Source organism: Pteropus alecto, unplaced genomic scaffold (assembly GCF_000325575.1).
Source record: "Pteropus alecto unplaced genomic scaffold, ASM32557v1 scaffold24, whole genome shotgun sequence".
Classification (NCBI taxonomy): domain Eukaryota; kingdom Metazoa; phylum Chordata; class Mammalia; order Chiroptera; family Pteropodidae; genus Pteropus; species Pteropus alecto.
In genome coordinates this window covers 12272859-12280619 of record NW_006439192.1, presented here as the reverse complement: position 1 = coordinate 12280619, position 7761 = coordinate 12272859, and the positions used below count along the sequence as shown (strand labels likewise).

Below are 7761 nucleotides of genomic sequence, written 5' to 3'. Positions count from 1 at the left end.
GCCACCCTGAACAAGCCCAATCCTGTCTGATCTCAGAAGCTAAGCAGGGTTGGGCCTGGCTAGTACTTGGATTGGAGACCACCTAGGAAGACCAGGTGCTATAGGCATAAAAAATAAGGGATTGTAAGCTGACAAGGTCCTTGCAATTTGTGTGGTCAACAAAGGGTTGCCTTGCCTAAAAACAAAAACAACAACAACAGCAACAACAACAACAACAAAAATGCACACACAATAAGTAGTCACTATTTTTATAGAAGATTCACTATGTTTATAAAAGCTTTATGGTTGCTTTATAGAGCAAACAAATTTGATTTATTTTATTTCCCCCAAAGAATTTCATCAGCCTTAGAAAAGTAAATGAGTAATTCTTTTTATGTTTACCTGGATCTAAGTAACTTCTTTCCTTTATTTTAATTTTATTTGGTTTTCAATTTTTTTTTCTTAAGTAACATTTATTTCTCACAGTTCTAGAAGCTAATAAGTCCAGTGTCACGGTGCCAGCAGGTTCAGTGTCCACTAAAGTCCTGCTTCTCCTCTTTTCTTTCTGAGTTCTCTTCAGAATTGCCCATCATGCCAATGTCCTTTTGATTAAGCTGTTCTAGTATGCATCTCAAAACCTTTCTAGTCTCTATTGGAGCCTAGCTCTGGTCACTTCGTGCCCCTGCTCACAACCCTTCAGAATTTCCTCCATTGCTTTTGAAATATCGTTCAAACTCTTGTGCTTAGTACTGAATGTCTCTGTAAGCTTGACCATGGCATTTCCAGGCTTCCTCACATTTTTTGTACTCTATATTCCATTCACCCTGGAATGCTTATGTATGACAAGCAGGCATCATGTTTTCCTCTAATTTTTCCATGATGGTGGAGCAAGAGGAAGTGTGAATTGCCCACTAGCCCTTAAAGATGTCTGCTTAGAAATGGTCTATTAGCCAAAGCAAGCCCTACGGACACATCTGTCTTCAAAGAGGTAGTGAAGGACACACTTGACATATGCACAATAAAAGGAGAACCAGGAGGAACCGGTGAGCATCCCTGATGACCATCATTCTCTAAATTCATCAGATAGTAAATGGAAACTATTTATGTGAAAAACTAAGTAACTTCTTATAATCAAAAGATCCCAAAAGTTTTTATCAAAAAAAAAGTTCTTTTTGTGTCTCAGATATTTTATACGCACTCAGAGCCTATAGTCATTCCAAAAATTACATAATCTGATCACGGTAATTCAGGGTAAAATAAGTGCAAAAAGAAACAGCTTCTTAAACATACTCTCAGTACGTTTTCTTTTTTATTAGAGTTGGTTTCAGACATTCTTCACATTTTTAGGAAATCTTTTGATTTGTTTCTCTTTTACTGTGTAATTTAAAACTCCCCACCTTTTACTGAAATGTATTAACCACTGAAAAATTAAAAGCAATATAAAGTAGAAACAGTTGAAGCCACTTTTAAAAACTTTAAGGCTAAAATAAATTTTTCAAATTACAATGCTCTACTTTCATATATATGTGTTCCTAGCAGACCAATAAAATGGAGTGTTCATTGTTTATTAGAAATTGGCATTCCAATGGTGTTAGCCAACCAAGCAATTCTTTTTTAAAGTTTCCTGTGCAAAAATGTGTACAAAGAAATATTTCTATACCAATTAATGTTGGTAGTTTGGTTTGGAACATTAAGTTATACTAAAGTTAGTTTATGCGTTCATTTTTTACCATATTTAAAGGCAATGATTAGTGGTCGATTTTCTTCTAAATTTTTAATCCTGTTGCATTACAGAAAAATAGCAAAGAAATTATCAAAATAGACATAACACAAAAAGCAAGGCTTCACAGAGGTAAATAGATTATTGTGTTATTTTAAATGAGCATTTACTTTTCTTTAAAGAAATCACAGCTGGCTTATGTATAGAGGTTCCACACGAGATATCAGGCACCTATTGAGGGACCAGGGGACAAGAACTATTCTAGTCTGATGGAGCAGGGGAATGAGTTCTTACTTGACACACTGGTCTGTAATAAGTGGTTTATATATAGTCTTTTCATATTATCCTTTAACAAATCTATAGTGTTACTCTTCCCATTTTGCAGATGAAGAAATTAAGGCACAAATATCTAAGAAGATTGCAGAAGGTCATACAACTAGTAACTGGTAGAACTAAAATTTCAACCAGGTCCATTTGATTCCAAATCCTGAGCTCCTCTGATTATAACAGAGGAAGAAAATTCAGTACCTAGAACACAGAATGGTGTGAAAGAATGATATCATAGAAAAATAAACAGCAGAAGATACAGGGAAAGGGGTGAGAAGCAAGAGTTCTGGAATCACCAGGTGGTGCTCAGATTTCAAAACCAGTTTTAAAATTTTAGCAAGTAGAATTTGGGAACTTCTGATGAAGGAGGAATCATATGGTAAGGACTAAAGGGAAATTTTTTAAAAATTAATATTTTACTTGCCTTTTAAAAGATGTGTCTAACCTACATAAAACATCATCAGTATACTCAACAAACTACTAATATGAAATGTAATTTTCCTCTCTCAAAACACTGAGTGTAATAGCTCGAAATTCAATATAGGATAATTTACACCTAACACCTTTTTAGTTCTATTTTTTCTACCATAATCTGAAAGAATTGAAGATGCGGGGTTTCCTCCATCTCTTATTTATGATTGCAAGAGTGAGTGATCAAGAGATTTAATAACAATATGTGTTTTTGAAGATAGCCCTAAATTTCTTGAGGTAAACTAATCCTCTGTGACATATTCTATTGCACAGTACCATGAATGCCAAAGGTTGCCAAATAAATATTAATTGATGATAATAATAAAAAAAAGGCCTTCTTAGACATCAAAATTTCCATTTTCTTTGTTGTCTCTTAGAAGAACAGCTAAATTTAACTTCTATTTGGCAATGCTTTCCTTGACATTAAGGAATGGAAGACCTTTAGAAATAATTTTTCAGAGAATGGGGTCCCTGAGTGAAGATGCTGGTTGTCAGCCAGTTTTTGAGGCCTCTTCCCAATCTAGATGCCTGTATTTGGGTGTCCTGCCAACAGCAATCATCCAGGTCAGTGATGTCTAACATTCCCCACAGAGGGACTGAGATGGCGACACCACAATGTTTTGTTTAGTTTGTGGGAAAAACTTATGAAGAGTGATGACCTTAGTTTAGGGCTGACAAAACCCAATGAGTTTAAAGTGGCTAGGAATTAAAGACTCAAATGATAGGCCCTTCACCTTATTGTACACGGGAATAACCTGCAGTACGCCTTGGCTCAAGTCTACTACATTAAGTTTAAAATGCAATCACCTAACACTTTCTTATGTGGGGTTGCCTTTCATCACTCAGCTCTCAACCTGTCTTGCTGACAGTCTCGGCTCTGACTGGGTGGCTACAGGGCAGTTTGTGCCTCCTGAAGCTATTGATCTCCATGTGAACATTTAACAATCTCTTTTTCAAACTTTGGATATTTCACGTTGCACTTTAATGCAATAATTAATCAAAGACAGATTTAGCTCCTAATGCAATGATGTATGGATTCACTCTGGATATAGAAAAAATAAATATGCCGTGTGTGTCCCTACCTCTCTCCTCCACAAGAACACAGTATTTGTAAAACAAATGTTATAAAAATTGATGAACTGTTAGTGATCCCAAGGAATAGTTGCCTCTTTTCTCAAAGGTAATAAAACAATAATATCTGATTACAAGATCCGAAGAATATACCATCCTGTTTTACGTGTTTACTTATTGATATTTAACAACTTAGGAGTATTTGCTCTCTGATGAAAATATATTTAGTGCTTTAAAGTAATTCTTGCTTGTATCAAAATTGTAGAATATAAAGTGACTTTCCTAAGCACTTTCACATGAGCCCCACTTGTTCCACAAGCTGTTCTGCTCAGGCTTCTATCTTTATCTAGGTCACCCTTATTCTTCCTGGCAGAAAATTCAAATTTCACATCTTTGTGCTCAGAAGCCCACCTTGTTCAAAAAGCCCTCACTGATACCCTGTGTGGCCCCAGAACCATTATCAACCATTCAATTTTCTTTATTGTGTTAAAATACGCAAAACCTAAGATTTACCACTTTAAACATTGTACATTTTTAAATGTACGATTCAGAAGCATTTCATATATTCATAGTGTTGTGTAACCATCACCTTCATCTCGGTCCAAAATTCTTTAATCACCTCAAAAGGAAACTCCACACCCATTAAGCAGTCACTCCTCATTTCCTTAGCTTCTCAGCACCCAGAAACCTCTAACTCCTCTGTCTCTATGGATTTGCCTATTCAGGACATTTTGTATAAATGGAATTACACAATATGTGGCCCTTTGCATCTGACTTCTTTTATTTAGCATAATAATTTCAAGTTTCATCTGTGTTGTAGCATGTATCAGTATTTCATTTCATTTTATGGCTGAATAATATTCCAATGTATGCTTATACTGAATTTTATTTATCTATTCATCCATTGATGGACTTTGGGTTATTTACATTTTTCAGCTATTGTGCAAATATATTTATTGTGAAATATACTTAACTACTTAGCTATTGTTCAGCTACTATGAACATTCTTATACAAATTTCTGTTTGAATATATATGTAGGAATAGGATTGCTGGCTATATGATAATTGTATTTTTGACTTAATAAGGAACTACCAAACTGTTTTCACAAAGGCCGCATCATTTTACATCTCCACCATCAGTGTGTGAGGGTTCCAGTTTCTCTACATCTTTGCCAACATTTGTTCTTTTTCTTTTCTTTTTTTTTTTTTTTAATTATAGCTGTCCTAGTGGGTATGAAGTGGTATCTCATTGTGGTTTTGATTTGTACTTCTCTGATGGCTAGTGACCTGGAGCATCTTTTCATGTACTTGTTGCCATTTGTTTGTCTTCTTTGGAGAATGTCCATTGATTTTCAAATATTTTCTCCCATTCTGTGGGTTGTCTTTTTATTCTCTCAGTACTGCACAAGAGTTTTGATTTCGATTAAATCCAACGTATCTAGCTTTTCTTTTGTTGCTTGTGCTTTTGGTGTCACATCTAAAAATCCATTGCCAGATCCAAGACCATGAACATTTATACCCATGTTTTCTTCTAAGAGATCTATGGTTTTAGCTCTTAAATGTAGGTCCATTTTTTAGCTAATTTTTGCATAATGTGTGGGGTAAGGGTCCAACTTTATTCTTTTGCATGTGGCTATCCAGTTGTCTTGGCATCATTTGTTAAAGACATTATTTTTTCCCTCGGTCATTCAATTTCGAAAGCTTCTTTTTGAAAGCATTCATCTTAATAATTTTACATTGCTTTTCAGTTGTTCATCCATGTATATCTTCCCTGTACAGGTAGACAGGAACCCATTCAAGGAAGGAGACTTAATTTCTTTTATATTTTCTATATTTTATACTATGGGCTAAAATGATTTCTAAAGTGGGAAAAAGAACCAAAGCAGACTCGAGCTTTTAATCCAGGCAAATCGGTATAATTTATTATTTAAAAGACAATTTATAATGTTTTTAAATATAAAATTAATAAGAACGGCTCTGCCCCTCAGGATGCCAACAGGCAAATGGGGGAAATGAGCACATCTGGTCACCACCAGACATACGTGTTATTGAGCACTTGAAGTGTGATTAATTCTAATTGAGACTTGCTGTAAGAATAAAATACACACTGGATTTCAAAGGCTTAATGCAAAAAGAAAAATGTCAAGCATCTCATTAAAAATTTATTATATTAATTACATTTTGAAATGATAGTGTTTTGGGTGCATTGGATTAAATATAATCCAATGTAAAATTCATTTCACTTGTTCCTTTTTATTCTTTTGGTGGCTTGCATTATCATTGCTATTGGAAAATACTGACATTCACAAACAGAAAGTCCAGCGATGGTCTCACAGCTATACAACTAGTGATAGAGGTGATATGTAGACCCATTCTTTAAAATGTCATAAGCTAGGCTCTTAATTACTATGCTATACAACTCAAAATCAAACAGGAGTATGAAGATATAATAGGTGGCAACAATTTGAAGGTGGAACAAAGGTCTATGACTCATATTGAGTGCAGAACAACTTCAGAGAATACAAACAAAATGCAAGCATTCTGTCCTCACTTCTTATCTCTTGGGAAGACACACTTAAACCACATCCCTCAACTACATGCTAAGCTGTGGTTCTCAACCCAGGGGACATTTGGCAATGTCTTAGAACGTTTTAGGTTGTCACAACTAGGGATACTGCTAAAACATAATACCTAAAGGCCAGAGACGCTGATAAATATCCTACAGTGCACAGGACAGCCTCTCCACAGCAAAGAATTATTTGGCATAATATGTCAGTAGTTCTGAGGTTGAAAACCCCTGGGCTAAACCTTTGCTTAAGGAAATATTTCAGAGAAAGAAGAGACAACCGTGTGCTAGAGCTCACAGGAAGAAGGAGCCAGGCAGGTTTCAGGACGTTGGCATAGCCAGCTGGGTACAGGGATGGGGCAAAGTGAGCAAGAGAATATTACCAGTTGGGAGGAGCACGGCCAGTGCTGGGAACTGGAAAACGCACTTGAGCAACTGGAGCAAAGAGCATGTCATGAAAAGGTGAAGCAGCAACAAGTGAAGTGGTTCACGATTCAGAAAAACTGAGCTCTAACCCTGGTTCCACCTGACAGCTGGGCAGCTTTGAGCAAATCACTTGACCTTTCTGAAATCCCATGCAACCCTCTGTCAAGGAGGATAATTATAATCAATTGAGATCCTCTGTGTACAAACAACTTACAACTGAATATACCAAGTATTGTTAACTTTATCATTGTGGTTGTTACCAGATTAAGTTGGTTCCAAAATGTGAGGGCTTTGATAGCCTGGCAAGGAGAAGAGATTGGGTCTGATGGGACCTTCTGGAGCAGGAAAACCATTAGAGGAGAGTGATGCTGTGAAAGGTTCATTTTGACACAGTTTGCAGAAAAGATGGGAACAGGGAGGGAGTGTAGTGAGGAAAATCATCTAGAACACCTTTCCAAGCAAACAGCTTGAATGGATGAAAGGGGTCAGAGCAGAGGCAGCTGGAGGAAGGCCTTGCCTCACCATTCTCCACAGGCAGCTGCTGCCCCTGTGGATGCATAACTAGCGACCTGGTATCAGTAAACTGACTCGAAGCTGCTCTTCTAGGGGTCACAGTGGAGACTGATTCATGGCCTGTTGTAGAGGTGGACAGAAAAATAAGCAGATTACTCCATCAGCTTGTGTACTTGTCCTGTGTAATGAGATAGAACACAGGTGAAAACAAATGTGGTTTCTAAGACCGTGTTTAATATTTTGTAATTAACATAGAATTCTAAGAAAATATGAATTCTGAATTTTCCTTGAATTTTGTCCCACTTTCAACAGCACTACAATAGTAATATTTTTTGAGTATACATATATAATGGAATGTATTTTTATAGCTCTTTGGGGTTTAATTTTACCAAACATTTAATACTTAAATTCAAATTCTCCCAGCTTGGCACCAAGGCAAAAATTTTCCGATATTAATTATATTTAATTAAAATAATTTATAAGACATCTGGGAAATAACCTAGCAATTTCACTATGTCATGAGAATGTAGAGAATGTAGGATCCATTAAGATGAAAGTTTCCAAAAACCAGGGACTTGGGGCTGTTTTGTTCATTGCTATAATCCTTGTGCTTAGAACAGTGCCCAGTACATGGTAGCACTCAATACATTATGTATCAAATGAATGCATGAACAAATGAATGAACAAA

General features: G+C 36.1%; 1 protein-coding gene across 1 annotated transcript in view; it reads left to right on the top strand.

Moving 5' to 3' along the window:
* DLC1 (DLC1 Rho GTPase activating protein) overlaps positions 1-7761 on the top strand; it is a 343953-nt gene that overhangs the window by 233566 nt on the left and 102626 nt on the right. The window lies entirely within an intron of this gene.